This window comes from Cylas formicarius, unplaced genomic scaffold, assembly GCF_029955315.1.
Source record: "Cylas formicarius isolate icCylForm1 unplaced genomic scaffold, icCylForm1.1 PGA_scaffold_6__28_contigs__length_40554024, whole genome shotgun sequence".
NCBI lineage: Eukaryota > Metazoa > Arthropoda > Insecta > Coleoptera > Brentidae > Cylas > Cylas formicarius.
Genome location: NW_026844347.1, coordinates 17,338,238 through 17,359,801, shown reverse-complemented (window position 1 = coordinate 17,359,801; position 21,564 = coordinate 17,338,238). Strand labels below are relative to the sequence as shown.

General features: G+C 33.6%; 2 protein-coding genes across 4 annotated transcripts in view; one reads left to right on the top strand and one right to left on the bottom strand.

Moving 5' to 3' along the window:
• The window catches only part of LOC132703990 (5-hydroxytryptamine receptor-like), a 536,822-nt gene that overhangs the window by 477,460 nt on the left and 37,798 nt on the right, over nucleotides 1-21,564 (bottom strand). The gene's annotated exons all lie outside the window — the stretch shown is intronic.
• LOC132703989 (RING finger protein nhl-1) overlaps nucleotides 19,727-21,564 on the top strand; it is a 159,653-nt gene continuing 157,815 nt past the window's right edge. Inside the window, exon 1 of one of the 2 annotated variants that reach the window (XM_060673573.1) lies at nucleotides 19,727-19,871. The gene's annotated coding sequence lies outside the window, so the exon portion shown is untranslated. The remainder of the gene's footprint in view (nucleotides 19,872-21,564) is intronic. The other variant, XM_060673570.1, reaches the window with a different exon arrangement.

Below are 21,564 nucleotides of genomic sequence, written 5' to 3'. Positions count from 1 at the left end.
CGTATAAATCGTGAACTGTCCTGGGATTTTTACAAACCGAACATTGACAGTAATAAAAATTTAAGTATGCAATAAATTTAAAAAAATATGCTGATCCGAAGAAGATATTTTATTTACAAATTTAGAAAAGGCTCATTATTAGTTTACTAATTTTTATATATTTTTTAAAACAGTTTATGTCCATTTTAAAGTATTTTATTTTGCTTTTGAGTTATAATTGCATACAGAGATGACAATTTAAATACCTAAAACAGCTTTGTCTCAGGGACGAAAAAAAAAATCGAAAATCGCTGGAAACGGTTTCTATCAGGAGAAGTGAAAACATAAAAGGATATTAACTAGACATTAAACATTGACCATTCAAATTTTAAGTAGAAAGAGGTTCGAGTGATGCTCATTTAAGCTTTTGAAAAATGTTTTTGAGGAATACTAGAAAATCTAGATTTTATAATATTCTTCTTGGTTTGATGTAAATGAATGCAAACTTTTGAAAGATTTAATTTTCATTTCATTAAGTTATTTTTTGTTTATTTAAACATTCAAAAAAAAAATGTTTTTTTTTCTAGCAAACCAAGAATTTTAAGCGTTTTTCAAAAGCTTTAAAATAAGCTAATCCTCTGCTCCTTATTAAAGATTTCAGTCGAGAATCTTGCTGTATCCAAGGGGTTGCAGATTGGGCTTAATTAATATACATTTTTTGTTCTCACTTCATTGGATAGAAATTTTATTACTCTACCCTCACTCGATTCTAGATTTCGGATGTGAATTTCGTTCTGTCCAAAGGATTGCAAATAACGGATAAGAGAAATGCAAAATTTAATATAATAATCTTTATTTATCATACTTTATACGCAATGATCAAATGAATTAAAATCAAATAGATTGCGTCAATAAAATAACAACTTTTTCGTAGCAAAAATTTGGAACAAAAGGAATAGTTTTCATATAAGATCCGTTAACATTGGTAAACTAAAAAGGAAACATTTCAAAATTTGTAAATAACACACCTTCAGACCCGTTATTTTTTAAATTTATTGCATATGTAAACTTTTATTACTGACCATGTTTTGTTTGTAAAAATCCCAGGATGGCTCTCGATTAAGCTACCTCTTGCTTTTTTGGAGGAATTTTATTTTTAATACGTTTGTCCATTACGTTTCCGTTTTTTTTTCTAGCAATGTCTTCTGCAGCAAAGGCAGTAACTTGATTCTGATTTTTCATTTGATTCGGGTTTCGATTTTCTAACACATCTTCGTAAATATTTTCTAAAGAATTGTCATCACTTTCGTCTATGATCTCATCATTTAGTTCTATTTCTCTCAGAGGTTTCCCTTTGTTCTTTTCAAATAACGCACTGTTTTGTGAAAGTAATAATAACTTGCTCACTTTAGCGGTTTGGTAAACGTCGTCTGGCAAACGATAAAATTCTGAATGGGTTTTTTCAGTATGACCCATAAATGAAGCAAGCTGCTCCAATTCATTTTTGTCCATTATAAAGATCTGAGTGATAGTTGCCAACTGTTTTCTTAACCTAGCTAACTCCTCTACCCCTTTTTCCTCTAATGACTATGCGTTTGACTGATATAAATAAAATTTTCTCGGAATTTGTCAGCACTTTTTCAAATTCAGAAGATGGGATTGAATCCTGGTTTTCTAAAAAGGCTAACAGAGTCATTCTTTGGAGTTCCCCTACCCGCCTTTTGTTAAAAATCATGACACTGCAAAATATTCCTTCCAGTAAATCTCGATAAGCTTTTTCGTTGTGATCATTTTCTGCCAAGACAAGTTTGGCTTGTGAAATAAGATTTTTAAGATATTGGTCCAGTTTCTGAAACAAAGAAAAACTACCTAAAAAAATGATGAAATTTTGATTATATATCTAACTATCTCTATTACAAAATTACTTTTTTTATTGGTAATCTAAACTTTCATTCAATTCATTAAAGATTATTTCATAGTCTGTATTTGGTGAGATATTGTTTTGAAAGCCATATCTCTACTTTTTTTTAATTTTATTTTTACTATTTTATTACTATTTTTTATTAAAAAGAACGGTAAAATAAATAAACTTAATATAACCGAAACACAATTTTCTCCATCTTCAGGAGAATATCAAAACTGATTTTTTTATTGGAGATGTCAACTTGGGTGCTAAAACGCGCATCTATGAGGTAAAATTATGCTTCGGTTTCTGATAAAACTTGTATTATAAAACAAATTTTTTCGACGATTATGTAAGAAGTTAATTTTTTCCCAACATTTACACAAGATTCAAAAAATGATTAATTTAAAACCTTGATATCTTCCGCTACAGGTATTAATGTTGGTTTATTAAATTTTTTGTAAGCCAAATTCTGTCCGGCTTCGCTCGAAACCTCAATTGCCCAGTCATTATCAAAAAGTTTTATTAATTTCTTGAAATTTTTTATGTAATCTTTACGAGGATTTTCCTTTTGAATTTCGATAGAACACGCTGTATTTACTGCATGTTTAATCAGTGTTCCCATCTGAAGTGCCAAAGAAGAGGACTTAAAACTTCGATTTTCAGCGTCATAATCTGCTATGTTTCTTGTAGCTAAAACCAGTATTTTAAACATTTTAGGCAAGAGAATCTCAGCTAAACTAAGTGTTTTATTATTTTTGAGTGTTCTGACGCTAATGAGTAAACGAGCTAATCGTCTCATGTTCTGCTTCGCTACTACCAAAAGATGTTTCTCTTCTTGACTTTTTATATAGCGCCTACCAACTTCACAGATAACTTGATCTTTCTTAGCAACCAACGAAGTTTCATCTGCTCGTAACATGTTTATAAGACCACTAATTTTTAAAGGATTATTTGGTCCAAAATTCCCAAACATTACGGTCTGACCCTCAATCTGTGTTTGAAAGCGTTGACTGGATCAGGATTAAAGAAACAGTTTTTTGCATGGCGACGAAGGCTATTCTTGGCATAATAGCCTTGACAAAATTTGCATACAATATACTCTTCAAATAGCTTTTTTTTGTTTGTCATTACAGGTACAATATGTGATGTAGAAAAGTCATCTTCCCTACGAAGTTTGTCAATCAACTTAATCCATTTCTTCGTCTAGCAACAAAATTTCCTGTACTTGGAATTCACCGCAGTGATTACGCTGCATGTGCCTTAAGAAATTTCAGACATCTTGATTACAATATAGGCATTGATGTTTTCTCCTAACATGTCGAGTTTTTCCTGGTGTTTTAACTTCGGAATCCAGATTGTCATTTTGTCTGAGACTGACATAGTAATTGTGGTCAACGCTATTATTTTCTTCGGGAGGTAAGCTTGGTTCTATTGTTTGCAGCGTAGTATATGTACTGTCGGGCAATTCTTGGCGCAGTTCAATAGGGCTATCCAAAAAAAAATCACTTTCTCTGTATCCACATTCCCAAGAACTTTCTGCTTCGGATTCTTCTGGTAATTTATATTCCGAATGGGAAATTATTTGTCATATCTACAAAACAAAAATTTAATAATGTAAAGAGGTTACATAATTTTCATTTTTCACTGATAGTTCCATACATTATAGTAATAACTTAAAAAAAATATCCGTGATTTAAGCCAGATACCAAAAATGCATTTTTTCGAGAAAATGTCATTCATTTAATTCATTTTCTTACAACTCATTTGTTTACAAGAGTAAAGTAACCTTATTTGAAATTTTTTAGCAAAATGATATTTTAAAATTGGCTCTAATTGTTTTCATTAAGTTTGGATGACAATATTTTTTTGCTTCTTTGGTTTAAAATATCTCATTCAGAACTCATAATCTGAAGTAGCAATTTGCGTTAGAATAAGTTTGCTTTACTATTGTAAAAAAATGTTAACGGTTTGGAAACTCTGTATACAAAATAATATTTTTTCTTCAATCAAAATTTTTGATAAAGAATGTCCTTTTCTTCAAAGGCGAAACTTTTTGTCCGTTTGACAGCTTGTTTACTAAATTTGAACGAGAACATGAACATGTCGAAAAGAATTGAATATTGTTTTTATTCGGAGTTCAGTTTCAATTTTCTCAAAATTTGAAAAACTTACTTAACTTGTATAAGAAACACGGGCACTGTTTTCAGCGTTTATTTCTAAAACCAAAAATTGAATGTGATGTATCATCTAACTGCAGTAAACTAGGAAAATACTTGATGACAAGGTTATACTGCAAATTGCAATTGCAACTGGTTTTTGAAAAGTTTACATTTATCTCAGAAAACACGCATTTTCGGCCCTTTGATTATGTAAACTTTCCTTCATGTCTTTCAGTGAGATCTTACCTCTGAAATTTAGCAATGCAGTTTTCAAACATAACCGCACACAAATAACTGGTTAACATTAAAAAAAGTAACGGAACGCGTAATACGTTGAAAATATATTAACATGAATGATTTGACTTTTGTATTGTTTGCGATGTGTTTCTGTAATTTCGTGGTTGAATCCCAGTTATTTTAAATATCTCGAAAGCATCTTATTCAGCGAATTGAGTCTCGTGATGGTTGATGCGGAAAAACTTTGTAACTAGATTTAAAACAAATTGTATAATAATTTTGACATATTGTGCAAATAAAAAAGCTGACCTTTTATAATTTATTCAGCCAATAGAATTTTAAAGAAATTTCATCAATTTTCCGAACAAATCCATTGGAAGTTAAAGTTCGTTTAAAAATTCAATTTAACGGTACCCCCTACACTATACTACAATAAAATGGACGGTATTGTGTTGCTTGCTATACAGACCTGAGAAAATATGAAGCTAATACAATAATTATAAAAATTCCCACCTGCTAAGCTCTTGTTTCGAGCTAGATCCAAGATACGTTTACTTCTACGATTCATTGTTTAGTTACGCCTACACAAATTTTTATAGTTAATGATAATATTCAAAAACGTTGGGTTTTAGGGATACCAATGTGGCCACTAAAAATAAAACTATAACGCACGGTCAGATGGGGAAGCCAACATAACCTGACAACATATTTCCAATATACACGGTAAATTATGGAAGTCAAAGTAACCGTTACCAATATACACATAAATTGGGGAAGTCAATACCTCCGCTAAATATACAACCAATATACAGGCACAGAAATCGATGCTAGAGACACAAGCGGAATCTCGTTGAGTGTTTTTGGATAGGTGGTGCTCAAATAAGTGTAATGCCGACATTATTTTAAAAATTCAAGTTGGTATCCGTATATCGGAGTTCACTTTGTCCCGGATGCCACCTTAATCGAGGATTTTACATGGGAGGACACGACTCCATCACAATATATATATATATATATATATATATATATATATATATATATATATATATATATATATATATATATATATATATATATATATATATATATATATATATATATATATATATATATATATATATATATATATATATATATATATATATATATATATATATATATATATATATATATATATATATTCTCACGTATTGATTCACGGATGGAAAAATGTGATGACACTATATTCCGGGATATCATCCGTTCGCTTGTTGAACTCCGACTGGAATCCTGCAGACGTTTCGCCAAAATCTCACTTGGCATCTTCAATGCTCCCGCTCCGAAAACACTTCGAATACTGTTCGAACGATATAAAATGAGTTAGACTAGAAAATGTATTATTTAAGTAAGCTGCAATATATTTTACTAAGATTGTTGGTGTCTGTCTTGGCGTTTATAGCATTTTTTTTCTTTTCTTTGTATTGTTTTCGGATTATAGAATTTTTACTTTTTAAAAATTAAAAGAATGTTTCCTTTCAGCGCAATGGCTCTTCAAGGCGGTCCTATTTTTGTTGTTGTCATATTTGTGTCCATTTAATCGGTTTTTAAGATACTGGCTTGTCTGACCAATGTGTACACCCTCACAATTATTGGATGGTATTTCGTAAATGACGTTGCCTTTTTTTTTCATAAGGAAGCCTGTCTTTTAGATAACCAAAGTGACGTCGGATTAAATTAAAACCTTTATGTGCGACAGTAATGTAATGGATTATGAAAATTTTGTTGTTTTGATTTTCCGACATACCTGGTATATAGGGCAAGGAGAGGTAACTTTGTTTTCCTTTGGTTTCATGTTTATTAGTTTTAAATTGATTTTGATTATAAAATAGGTTTATGCCTTTTTAAAATATGTCATTTACTATTTTTTCTGGGTAATTATTTAATTTTAGCGCCTGCTTCGATTTGCTTTTGGATGTCCTTCTAAAGGCAGGATCGGAAAGCCTAATAGATCGGTCAGACAGTCCAATAATGGCTGACTTTTTTTGGGCTATGGGATGTTGGGAGTTAAAATTAACATAACTTTCTTTACTTTCGTAGTGTACCACTCAGTATTAATTGATCCTTGCAAATTGTGTAGGGCCATATCAAGAAAGTTAATTTTGTTTTTTGATTCAACCTCGATTGTGAATTGTATTTTTGGATGATAGGTATTGAGCAGTCGTAAACTCATTTTGTGTACTCTTGGATATTGTATAATATAATCGTCAACGTATCTGTAAAAAAATGGAATGTGGAAAGTGATACTACTTAGTATTGATTCTTCCAGATCCTCCATCACAATTTGGGCGATAGCACTAGAAATTGAGGCGCCCATCGATTTGTTGATAGAATTTTTAATTGTACGCGAAGTATGTTGAATTTCGGGTTACTTCGACCGCCTGTAAGAAGTCATAGAGCGGAATATCTGTGAATGTTTTAATTTGGCTCAATTTTTTTGTTAGTACTTGTTTGGCAAGATTTGCACTAATATTGGTATATAGAGAAATAACATCCAGTGAAATTAAAATATAACCGTTGGGTAACGATTAGTCTTTGATTTTATTTTTAAAATCAAAAGAGTCCTTAATATAGTGTTTGTTTTTATGAATAACGTTCTGCGATATATTTTTTAAGAATTTAGACAGTTTTTCAAAGGAAATTGAGTGCAAGAAACAATTGGTCTAAGAGGGATAGATTTTTTGTGAAGCTTTGGTTAGTTAGTCTATAAATCCTAGGAGGTTGTGAGTTAGGAATTTTTAAGCCTTGCGCTGTACTATGCGAGATATTTATTTTTTTTTTCCACGTGGACACCAAGTCATTATTCTAGGTACATGACCAACAATTTTAATAATTGAAAAGTAATATAATGCTCCCTCCCTTTGGCCCTAACTGTCTAGGTAAGATGTATCCTATACTGACTCATCTCCTTAAATGTAATTTTTAGATTATTTTTTTCTGAGGGAGGTCACTTTTGGACCCAAGCGTCAAACCGTCTACAACCGGGCGCCCATATATGGACGCCCGGATGCAGCGCTATAGAAACGGTAACGGTATATACAAGATCTAAGTAGTCTAAATTAAAATTTTCACAAAGACGCTACGATCATTGTAAACTGAATTTTCTTGTATATGGTTAGTTCCGCTGTATACCCGGTAGAGGCGCGAGACCCAGTCTCTGTATATTTTACAAGATATATTCTACTTTCAGCTCGTCGATTTCCAGGCGTCCTCTGCGCCTTTGTTACGTGGCAACACTGTCACTATTAACTTTTGCAGACTGGCGCGAAATTGTGGGGTAACGGCTCTGCTTCGCCTAGTTGTTTTGTTTTTCATATTGAATGAACTCGATTGGCGCTCCGTAGTTCGAGCATGTAGAGACGGTGGAAATAGAGAATTTTATTTTTTGTACCACAAATTCGGAAGTAGGCTAAGTTGGAATTAACGTAAACGTAACACAAATACACAAGACTTTTTTTTTCTGTTAAAAAATAAAATAATTAATAAAAGTTTATTTTCGAAATGTGTGGTAAAGAATTCAAAATTTACAAAAATCATATTTATATCCTGTTGCCAATGCCGTACGCTTTATATGATATTAGAATTTAAAACAACATTCTGTGACACGTCGCCAAACTCTTTTGTTTCGCTTGCTCTCTTCGTGAGAAAATCCGCTCATTGCATAAAGTTATTCTTTTTTCAACTACTTGTCCGCCCGTTGCATTTTTTTTACCTTAATTCAATGAACTCGCGTCTGTCTTTACTTAGAAGCCTGACTAGATTGAAGACAGTCGTCGGACAACAAACGCAATAACAACACCCAAGACTCCAGGTGGGAATCAAACCAACAACCTCTACTGCAAGTCGAGTTGGCAGGTCTAACGACTTACCAACTGATCACTTAAAAAAAATTATATTTTTTATTTAGTTGCACAAATTGCTATTTTTCGATTATTTTATTATTATTGCATTATATAATCTTCAGATCCATGAAGCAACATTATTAAAATGTTTTAATTAAACAAAGTGGCACCAACAAGTTTTGGTTTTTTATATGCGAATACTATGCAATAACTTCTGAATCTTTTTTAATTCTTGGGCCCATTTTTAGATTTATTACTTTCTTCCGATAATTTCTGCTATATGCTATTTAGAACGGTGTTCGAAATATTAAAAATATCGAATATAAATATTTATATTATAGAAATATTGAACATAAATGGTTGTTTAATGCAATAGGAAAAGAAGTTGTTGGAATTTGCAAATTAAAATATCATTTTCTAAATACTTATCTAAATAATTGGGTAATAAAATATTTTGATTTTATCGTCTAATAATATTTCATTAATATTAATAGGTCGCCTATTAAAGTGCGCAACATATAAGAACTATTTTATTGAACGATTTAAGTTGTTGACTTTTGCTTTTAATCCAACCAAAATAAATGTGAAAAGTAACATTTCTATATTTTAGTAAAAATTATTATTTCGAAATGAACTTTGATAAAAGTTATTCGATAAAAGTGTTCTTTTTAATAGTTATTTTTCTTCATTGTGCCCTAAGATATAAATAAAAATGAAGTTAAACAAGGAATGTGAGGGATGAAAAGTAAAGTACAATAATGTATCACCACTGTCACTGAACAATATTTTCATATATTACTTTTTTTAATGTACCTAAACTTAAATCCTAACAATGAACCTCTGAAGTAAAGTATCTTTTTAGGTGATTTTCGACATATTCTCTATAAAGTTTTGCCTCGGGATAAAAAGTGTCTCTTTAGTTCCTTGGATACCATCTAAATTTTTTTCCCAAATTGATTTTAAAAAATCCCCCTTTTACATTCCTGCTCTAAAATACGCATTATACAGTGTGGCTTAAAGACGTTACGTAGGGCTGCGAGCCACTGCGGATATTTCCGGTGATGTATTAGCCAGTGCTTTGGTTTGTCGATTCTGATGGTCAAGGTACACGCATATAGTATGCAACACCTTGTAAACTTCTTCAGTCACTCATTTATTAAGCACTCGCTCCATTCGTGTCAAATAAACTAATATGGCGTTTATCAAACTTGTTTAGCAAAGATTTCTGAAGAATTTTTTTTAAAGGAAACTTTCACAGAATAATGTAAGACTATTTACAAATATTCTGCATTCTACCTGCGTCGGTGGTTGGTCGAACTTTCTGACGTTTCGCCAACCATTCTGGAGATCTCACAGCTGGTCCTTATAATTACTGGTTCTAGTTCTTTATTAGGGAAATGTAGACACTAAGTGTCTTGAGGTAAATTGTCTCGTAAAAGTAATCTTTCTGTTCTTGCATGAGGTTGTGTGTGTCCATTTAAACATATATTGATTTTTAAAGGTATTAAGGACTTTATTGACATATGGAGCTCCTATAATAAAATTTTCCATGGATGAATGTACCGTATTGGTTTCTTGAGCTTCTTTACTTTAAGATGGGTTGTTTTGTTCTTCTAGTCTTTCGGTTGTAGTGTCTTTTTAACTGTATTTGGAGGTCTTATTTAAATATCAGAAATTATTTTAGTTTTGGGTTTCTTTTTCGGCCAGTGACATACGAGTATTTCAATATCTTGATTTTGGAATAGGTGATTAATCATTAATTTTACCTTTAGGCAATCCAATTGGTCTAGTCCACATCCTAGTTTAGGGATCGCTATTCGCGTAACATGATTCTCTTTTGTTTTTTTATTTTAATTAAGGTATTCCAAAACATATAGTGGTTTGCTTTTTGGTTAGATTTTTCTTTAGTAACTAGATAATAAATAACACGGTTATTCTTATTGTCAAATAATGTAGCTATTTCTTCTGGTTTAGCGGTCTGATCGATAAGATATTGTAGGTTATTAAATTTTTGTTTAAAATCTACAGCAATGCCTTGTACAATTTTTAAATCGGTAGCGACACAGTGAGCTAAAGAATAATTTTGTTGATCAAAAAGATTTGCTTGAATTTCCTTAATTATCTCCGAGTGTTCCATTGGTTTCTAATTTTGTTCAAATTTTTCAAATTCGTTCAGACCTTTTTGCGGTTTGTCAAAAAGGTTTTCCTGTGATTCGAAGAAGTGTATAATCTTTTCATGCCATAAATATTGGTCATCTTTTTCCTCGTTTTCTTCACATACAGCTGACATATGTGTTAGTGGAGGTTTTAATAGGTCTACAGGGTGTATTTCTTTTGGTGGTCGTGAGAGGGCGTCAGCGTTGACATTCTGTTTGCCTTTTTTTATATTGAATAGTGTATTCATATTCTTGAAGTTTTAGTTTCCACCTGACTAATTTTGAATTAGGTTCTATAATGGAGAAGAACCATTGTAAAGGTTTATGATCCGTCACTATAGTGAATTTTCTACCAAATAGATAAGGTCGAAAGTACTTTGTAGCCCACACGATGGCAAAAAGTTCTTTTTCTATCGTAGTTAAGCTCTGCAGGATTAAGTGTTCGGCTGGCGTATGTTATCGATAGATCAGTTCCAATGGATCCTTGTGAAAAAATTGGAAATTCAGGTAATTGGAGTATAGGATCATTGGCGAAGATATTTTTACAAAAATTAAATGCCGTAATAAACGCTTGGGTTATGGGTTATTTTAACGTTTTTCTTTAAGCAACGCGTCAATGGTTTAGTAATTTTAGCAAATTTTTTTATGGATTTCCTGTAATATCCAACAAGACCTAGGAAGGATTTAATTTCTTTAGGAGTGTTCGGAATTTTAAAATTTTTAATGGCTTCAATTTTTCTGGGGTTTGGTTTGGTTTAACTCACGTGTCCCAAGAATTCCACTGTTTTCTTTAGGAATTCAGATTTATCCAATTGTATCGTCATATTGAAGGATGCAAGTCGTTCAAAGACTAATTTTAACATGTCCATGTATATGAGTGTATAATGATGTCGTCCATTTACAGAAGACATATTTTTCCTTGTAATACACGCACTACATTGTCCATTGCGCGCTGAAATGTAGAGGGTGTGTTTTTAAGACCAAATGTCAGACATGTGTATTCTTGATGTCCTTGTTATACGTTAGGATCCATTTCGATTTAGTGGAATCCACTGGCGAGGTCCAACGTTGTAAAATATTGACATCGTCCTAGTTTATCCAGTATATCAGTGATATTAGGTATTGGGTATTTATCGTCTATAGTCTTCTCATTCAATTTTCTGTAGTCTATGACGAGTCTCCATTTTCTACGTCCAGATGCGCCTGCTTTCTTTGGTACACTCTACACTGGTGAACTCTCTCGTGTGGGGTTGCTAGTCCCCCATCGGGCGCCTCCCCAGGTGGCGGATAGGGGAATGCCTCCCAGATATGGGTGGTACTGGGGAAATGAAATACCCAGGGCGGACCAAAACTAGCATGACACAGGGCAGTAGCTGTGGCATTACTGGTTTGGAGGCTATTGAAGAATGACTTCTCTAAGGACCCAAAGTCAGATACCTACAGGCGATAATCACATAAAGATTTACTCGGCTGTAACACTACGCCACAGAAAGGAGAGGGACCCTACTGTGCGAATATGTATCCCTAGAAAACTCATCATGGACTCTAACTCGAAGACATATGGTAAGACGCCATGCGACCCGATTGGCAATCGGCGCTCGAGCCCCAGGACTACGAGTGTGAAATTGGTTACTGGCTATAGGAGAGTAGGTGACCAGGCATCCTATAGAAAATATGCGACTGGAAAACAGAAATCAAAACCGACAATGCACAGGATATGCACATGGAATGTGCAGGGTATGAACAAAATCGGTAAACTGGCCATCATCGAGAAAACACTCACCAATGTCCCCATTACCGGAATATCAGAAACTCACTGGAAAAATAGTGGACACTACACAACTGAGTATGGCAATCTTTTGATATGCTCTGGAAACGAAAACCACAGCAGTAACGGTGTGGCCTTTCTGATACATAAGAACTTTAAGGAATCTATTTTGGGATACGAAGCTATCAACGATCGAATAATTACCCTGAAAGTGCAAGCAAAACCGGTCAACATAAACCTCATGCAAATCTATGCCCCCACATCGACATGCCCTCAAAATGAAATAGACAACTTTTATGGTATACTCTCGAACACAATAACCAGAATGCCTAACAGAGAGCCTTTAATCGTACTGGGCGATTTCAATGCGAAGATTGGCGAAACGAAGACCGATACACATCTACGAACGGTAGTAGGAAAATATGGCATAGGAGAAAGAAATGAACGTGGTCAAATGCTTATCGAATTCTGCGCGGAAAACGAACTATACATATCTAATTCCCATTTCCAACATCATATTAGAAAAATATATACCTGGAGATCTCCTGATGGACATACACGCAATCAGATTGACTACGTTCTTATCAAGAGAAGATGGAAAAGTTCTATTAGAGATGTGAAGACCTATCCTGGCCTGGATTGTGGAAGTGACCATAATGCTCTGGTCGCGGAAATCTGTCTCAGACTGCAGCGCAACAAACGCCGTCCTCCAAAAACCAACCCATGGTACAATGGGAAAAACGAGATCTTTCAAAATGCAGTCAAAGATAATCTTGACAAAATATCGCAAGAAAAAATCAACCAAATGAACTCCGATGAACTCTGGACAGAAATGAAACACTCTATTGAGCTCGCTGCCGAATCTGTAAAACCTGATAAAAACCAACCAAGGAAACCATGGATAACACAAAGCACCTGGGAAATGATCTCCGAGCGAAACAACTTAAAAATCAAAGGACTACAGGAGAACGAAGCCCAAGAGACATATGGAGAACTGAGCAAAGCCATTAACAGAAGGCTTAGGATTGACAAAAATGCGTACATTGCTTCAGTATGTGAGGATATCGAAAAACATGCAAACCAAAACCAACCACGGGATCTATTCCAAAAAGTGAAGATGCTCTCAAGAACCTTCCAACTACAGTACCTTCCAATTAAAAATACCACCGGTGTAAGATTGACCACGACACCTGAAATTGTAGAAAGATGGCGTCAATATTGCGAGAATCTTATGGCCGCTGAAGAGATGGACCTACCAGAGAGCCTGTCACTTGAAGCTCGGGTACGTGAACCACAAATTCTGAGAGACGAAGTTGAAACAGCTCTTAAAAAACTTAGGGACAGAAAAGCGCCAGGCTCAGATAATATTGTAGCGGAAATGTTAAAATGCACTGGAGGCAAAGGTATTACCTTGCTGCACCAAATCTGTCAAAAGGTATGGGAAACGGGAAAATGGCCAGAAGAATGGACGAAATCTGTATATATCCCATTACACAAAAAAGGCCCAAAAGACGACTGCAGTAATTATAGAACAATTGCTTTAATAAACCACGCAAGCAAAGTGCTACTGTACATCATACAAGGAAGGCTCAAAAATTACCTCCTCCCCAATATACCCCCAGAACAAGCAGGTTTTATGCCAGGACGAGGAACAAGAGATCAAATTCTAAATGTGAGACAGATGGTGGAGAAGCTCTTTGAATACAATGTCTCTGCTATGTTATGCTTTTTGGATTATAGCAAGGCCTTCGACACGGTGCACTGGAATAAAATGTGGTACGTTTTAAAAGAAATGGGAACCCCCGACCATCTAACCTACCTTATTAAACAGCTATATGACAACAACCTAGCCCAAATAAAAATAGGAAACGAATACTCAGGAAATTTTAGAGTTGGAAAAGGCGTAAGGCAGGGATGTATTCTCTCCCCCATACTCTTCAACATTTATGGAGAATGGATAATGAGGAAGGCGTTGGGGAACTGGAAGGGTGGCGTATCTATTGGAGGGAAAAAGATATCAAACCTTCGATACGCAGACGACACTATCGCAGTGGCTAAAAACGAACAAGAAATGTGTGTACTATTACAACGAATCGAGCAAGTAAGCCTGGAGTGCGGACTGCGACTAAATAGATCTAAATGCCACCTGATGATAATAGACCGGGCAGGAACAGTTCCTTTACCACTGCAGCAAATCCATGACATAGAAGTTAAAGAAGAGGTTATTTATCTGGGCACGAAGATAACAAATAGAGGTGGTTCAGAACAAGAGATTAAAAGAAGAATTGGGATGGCAAAGGAGGCTTTGGGAAGGCTGGTTAAAATCTGGAAAGACCACCGTATCCGCAAGGAAACTAAAACAAGACTTGTGAAATCTTTAGTGTTCCCCATTGCAGAGTATGGCTCGGAATCCTGGACCATAAATGCTGCATCTCGAAGAAGAATTGAGGCGTTTGAAATGATATGCTACCGAAGAATGCTGAGAATACCCTGGACAGCATACCGCACCAACGCATCCATCTTAAGAGAACTAAAAGTACGGGAAAATGAGAGATTATTACCAACAATACAACGACGTATGCTTAAATTCTTCGGTCATGTAATACGAAAGGACGGTATGGAAAAACTCATGATACAGGGGAAGGTTGATGGAAAAAGGGCAAGAGGAAGGTCACCAGTGAGATATATAGATCAAATAAAGGAGCTCACACAAATGTCGGTCTCACAAGTGATGCGTACTGTAGAGGACAGAGAAGCTTGGCGAAGGGTCACTACACAACATCCATGAACGAGTCACGACGTCCGAAAACGGACAACGACTGAAGAGAGACACTGGTGAACTCCAAGAGGAACTTGAGAGTTGCATTATTCCTTCTTGTAACATTTCTTCTATTTGCCTATCGACTTCTTGTTTATGGACATACGGATACCTATATGATTTCGCATGTACGGGAATTTCGCCGCTAGTTTTAATTGTGTGTTTTACTTCATTTGCAAAAGTTAAACTATCTCCGGGTTTATGTAAAACATTTTCGAATTTTCTTGTGAATTTAAACAGCTGTCGCTTCTCTTCTGAATTTAGATGATGTATTAAATTTCCAATATAATTTTTTCGAAATATTCGGTTTTCTATCATTGGACTATTCAGAACTGGTGTTTCTAAATTAAATATTTCAAGGTTGTTAAGTTCAAATGGTTCTATAGGTAAGTTATTAACGCTACCTTCGAGGGCAATTGATTTGTCTGAATGGTTAGATATATCAATCGTATAGGAATTATTTTTAATCGTAACAGGGTTGGTTGTATTTCAACTTCATCGTCACTATAGTTAGGGCATTATCCATGTCGTATTATAAAGAAGGTTAGTCCTAAGTGTTGCTTTGTGTATAGTTTTTGGGGGAATTTCTACTACGTAATCGTCGAAATTTTGTCTGTATTGAAAGTGAATTTCTATATATTGCTTTTTAACTTTGTGTTCTTTAAATTAATATTTAGATTTACTTTACATAAATCTTTAATTCCTAAAGTACCGTTAAAATATTCATGAAATGGGTATAGAATAAGTCAATTGTTGCCTTAGGTGTGAACCTGCACATGTTCGAAAGGTATTTATGTAAGGTTTAGTTAATTCGGGAAAATAAGTTTCTGCTAAAGAGGGTCTAAGAAGAGATGCATGAGAACCTGTATCGATAAGTAAACGGATTTCAGAGTTAGGGATTTCAATGTAGGGTAACTGATTTATTTGGAAACAATTTAGGGCTAAACAGGGTTTGCTTCGTCCGAGGCTATTGACTGAAAATCTTATAATTGATCAATATTTTCCTTTTTGAACTGTTCAACATTTTCGTAGTTTGGGTAGTAATTACATTAATAATTGTATTCGTTAAGGTCAGTTAGGTCGGCTTGAGGTGTGTTAGTTCTTGGGAAGTAAAGTTTGGTTTACCTGTGGGTTGAAAATGATTATATTGTGATCTTATTTCAGAAAATGGCTTTTTAGGTTGTATACTTACACCTGACAGTGGTTGGGGGTATTGATTTTTTGGGTTCTGGGGGTTGTTTTGTTGTTTGTTTTGATTAGATGTGTGGGGTTGCTGAAAAGGTTGCCTGAAAAATTGGTTTTGTGGCCAAAATAATTGATTCTGAGGTTTAAAAAATTGATTTTGTGGTTTGAAGAATTGATTTTGTGGTTTGAAGAATTAATTTTGGTGTGACATTTGATGAGGGGGTTTGAAAGGTAAATTCGATTCTCTAAAGGGTTGAATTTGTGGGTTGTTGACTCTTTGGATTTTTGACAAAATATTATTGACTGGTTTCTGTATATTGTGCAGCATTAGGTTATTATTTTGTAGATAATTATTTTTATACGAACTTTGACTTGTAACGATTTTGTAATTTGTAATAATGTCAATAGCATTATCTAGATTCTGAGGACTTTGAACTATAAGTAACGTTCTCAACTCAATAGAAATATTCGCCAAAAGATTTTGAATTGCTGTTAATTCGTTTTGAGAAAATAATTTTACTCTCGCTTCGGCATTTTGAATTTCGGAACATATTTTTGTATTAATTTTGGTGACTAACGTTTTGAGTTTTTGGATATAATCTTGAGTAGATCGTTTTTCTTGGATAAAAATATTAATTGTTGCTGAAGATTTGCACGAGTGATTGGATCACTGAATTTTTGTGTTAAAACTAATTTTATCCTGACCCAAGTTGTACGATCTTCTTCTTCGGCTGTTCCTAGTATTTTTGATTTAATTGCCAAAATGACATATTTTTGTTGCGATACATCGTTGGTAAAATATCTTGCGTGAAAAGTGTCGATTTATTTTATAAAAGACTCTAAACGAGAAGGGGTAAGGCCAAACGTTGTTAACAAACTTACGGTTGATCTTAAAGCGTCGACCATTGCACTAATAGTTTCGGTTTCTAGACTAGTATTTACAGAAGTAGAATTATTTTCGTCTATACAATATAATAGAGAAATATTAGAGTAAAGTTCGTCTATATCTCGCGGTTGATTGTTTGTGGAATTATTACTTTGAGGATAAGTAATATCCGATAATCTCTTTCTAAATTTCTTCATCAGATTTTCACCAACAAATTTAAAATTTTCACTTCTTAACTAACAGGATTCACAACTATAAGAAACAGTTTAGTAAAAACTTACAATAAGTTTCTAGTTTCGTTCCTGTATCAACCAACACGTTCGTCGGAGAGATTCACTTCTCAAGTGAGGTATTGGTTATAGTGGACGCTGGGTTACACCAATTCGTCCCGCTGGCTCTCGAACGGCGTACCGATAGTCGATGTTGCCAGGAGTCCCAAGTGCTCTGCGTATTAGATCTGAAATCCTTTCCTTAACCGCTGAAACGGAAGCGTGTCGTACCGTTGATCCAATGTACTGACAATCCAAAGGGTAATCCAGCGCACAAATCACTATCAATTAGCGACGGCGATCCGGTACACTATTTGCAACGGAAAGTTTTCCAAAAACACGCTGAAAAAGATTCTACTGACTGCGCCAATTTTATTTCGAAATGTGAAACTCGTATTTTTTAGAAAAAAGATTTTTTATTTAAAACACAAGTAACACAATAATTACTACTGCAAAGCGACTTCAAGACTGCTTTATCCTACGATTAGCGCGCGTATTTATATAATTAAAGCTGCTGAATAAGCATATGTCTCCTATTACTGTCTTTTATTAAAATACTCATGATAAGTGGCAATATAACTATACGTAACCAGCGCCTTACACAAACAACCTAAAAACTAGTTGATCAAGTATTAAAATAAAGAATATACTGAAAAATCAATTTTTAACACCCTGTTATAATTTTAACGACAAATTCGTTAAACATGAGTATATACAGTAAACAGATAAAATATTGAACAAATTTTTTCTTCCACACTTTTTGCAGTAAACCTATATCTTACTTTATACAGAAGTATAAAAAATAAAAAAGAAAGCGAATATGACCCATCTAAATGAAGCGCAGATAAATGAAATTTTAATTTTTATTGGACATGGAGACAAAGCGAGAACGCAAGAATTTCGTGATTTGTTTAAAGCAAAATCTCCAGAAATTACAATAATCCAAAGTGAGTGTCTAAGGGAATACATAGAAATGGCCTGCAAGATCTCCAGATATTACTCCACTGCATTTTTTCTCAGGAGATATTAAAAATAAAAGAAGTGTATAAGAGAAAACCACAAAATGCACATAAAAGCTACATGAATTACACTAATTAAAAAAACAATGTTTTTTGTTCCCATCATGCACCATTTTTGAATCAATTTTTGAGATGTCATATTTATTGTTTTAACACTACGAACATTACATAACAGTCTAACAATGGAAATTGCTACGCCATTGGTATACGTTTTGCATAAATTACCAGAATATTAGCGGGGAAGTAAAATATAGTTTTTGGGATTCCCAAATATGTAGTAAAAACAATGCCGCGACGGGTCGTCACCGTATGTCTTGATGAAAGTCCGTTCATGGTGTAATTGCGTTTGTTGTAGGCAGTCGTATCCTAGGCATTGTGCAGTTAAATTTATTTTTAAAATGCCAAGACTTGTTAAAAGTATTCCAAATATGTTTTGCCATTTGTGTGATTCTTTTATTAGTATCACTGTTTTTTGTGCGAGTGTAGAAACAGAGAGCAACATCGGGTGAAAAAGAAGTGGTCCTAAACTTTAAATAAAGATTGAAAGACCTTTCTAGAAAATTTTACGCTTGCTCACATGCAAAATTGAAGGAAAATCTGAAAAGGTTCCATGATTTTTATTTACTGATGTTATAAAAGGTTTTCTAGGAAGCAACAAATATCCAAATTCCAAAGATATTTAGGGAAATTGGATGCAACATAAGTATAACTTTATACACTCACTTCTGGACTACTTTCCCGAATTGTGATCCCGTGAGTGAGAAGCAAGGTGAGAGGTTCCACCAAGATATAAAAGAAATGGAACGGAGATATCAAGTTCGATGGAACGTCGCAAAAATGGTAAATTACTGCTGCTCATTAAAAAAATAAAATCCGGGCATTGAATATACAAGAAAATCCACTAAACGAAGTTTTTCGGCCAAGAGGGAGAGACCTTCCAAAACTAAATGGACTTAACTATTGACCGAAATTTGTATTTATTTATTGATTTATTGTTGATGAAAAAACTTGCACGATATCAAATGAAATCAACTTTCAAAAGTTTAAAAATTTTTGCACGCTAGAAAAAATTGATGAACCTGTTCGAGCATTTTTCTTGAAATCCAATACCCCATTTTTAAATGAATTTATTTCACATTTTAGCCGTTCGCTATATAATTTACCCGCACTAAACTCATTTGATAATTGAAATAGGAACTAGAAATTCGCTAGCCCTCTCTCAACTTAATTACACCCTTCTATTAATAGCACGTGACTATTGTGAAAACCGTCGCAGGTCATTAAAAGTTTAGGTTATTATTAGATGAAATATAATTAATCCCAGGTGATTACGTCAAGTTCAGTATCTATAGCAATCACTTTGAATTAAAATTTTCATTTTTCGCGAATATGACTGAGAAGCAAGTGAAATTAGAATTTTTGATAAAACATTTATCAGAATTCTATTTCGAAAAGTGCGCCCGTTGCCAACACAACTGTCTACGCGAAATTACCTGCAACAGTCCAGTCAGTGCAGGCCGGCAGACGTTGCGGCCTAAAATTCTACTTCATAGATTTTTTCAAAATTTATCAAAGTGAAGTTCTCGAGGCAACGGTTTCCGACAATTTTGCGTAAGTTTCGTGCTACAATATAATCCTAATTTCAGCTGCGTGTGGCATTTTAGAACGCAACGTTATTTTTGGAAACAAGTCATTCTTTAACTTTTTTGCTTGGCGCTATTTTAGGGGGACATTTCGTTTAACGGTGGCTAAATTTGTTTGAAACATTAATTTTGCAACGGATCAATTTCGAAATGGGATCCAAAATTGTGATACGTTTACCAAAAGGGAAATTCTGGAAATGGTTGAGATCCAAAAAAATAAGAACTCCATAAATTCGAAAACAGACACCAACAATCTCAGTAATTTATATTGCAATATTCTGAAATAAAACATCAATGAAAGATACAACATAGGAATATATTAATATAAAATTATAATATATAAAAATAATTTAAAATAAATAAAAGAAAAAAATTATAAATTAACAAAAACACTCTGTATATCCTCTGAACCTTGCACCAAAACAATTGTGCATCGTACGATGTTTTTACAGTAACGTCGACGCGAGCAAACCTCGCATATCGGTATTATTGTTATTATTATTTTTTTAAACTCTTATATATATTTTAACTGTTTCGTTAAATTTGTGTGTATTATGTGTGTGAGTGCCGTATACAAATCATTTTTTGTTGGACTTTTATCTTTTATCAAGGGTATGACTTTTTATTCTCATAGTTGGAAAAAAAACCAAAACAATAATATTTCTAGGCACTATGACAAAACCAAACGCTTTTAAAGTATAAACTTCCATATGATGCTACCTCTTCAAATTTAAGATTTGTGTTTGTCTCTTTTTGGTAAGGTTCTTTGTAATTCCGTTGTGTATATGTAAAAAAAAAGAACTGTACTATAACATAATTTTAGACTGTACCCCTTTCTGAAGAAGGTCATAGAAGACCGAAACGTCAATATATGGACAAAAAATTTTAATCGCTTTTAATACAAAGACCTATAACCCAAGAACCAAAAGCTAAACATTATATATATATATATATATATATATATATATATATATATATATATATATATATATATATATATATATATATATATATATATATATATATATATATATATATATATATATATATATATATATATATATATATATATATATATATATATATATATATATAAACAATGAAAAATGGTTTCAAAATTATTCTAGCGTTCAAATTCCAAAAAATATATCCGACTTTTTATCACTCGGTCCCAAATTTAGCGTACCAGCCAATAATAATCAGTTTCTAAATCAAAATTTTTTGGCGAACATAGAAAATGTTACTGATGTTGGTACGGAAGACAATTCTAAAGATATGAAGGGAAAAGTTGCAAATGCATTCACAAACTATATGCATAACAATAATAGTAATGGTTGTTCTGGCTACACAATATTTAAAGAAGCTAAACATTTTTTGAATGCACGTCCTGATTTGTACGTACTGCAAGCGGACAAGGGTGGTTGCACTGTTGCTATGGATAAAATCACATATATTAAAAAAAAAATGGAATTATTAAACGATTCGACCACCTACACACGACTCAACCGCGACCCTACTACTTCGATACAATTAACTTACAACAGTATAATTAAATCATTAAAAACAAAGAGAGAGCTTTCTGACAGTGAATGTAAACAACTATCGATCTATAATTCATCCTTTCCAAAGTTGTACTGTTTGCCTAAGATCCATAAAACAGA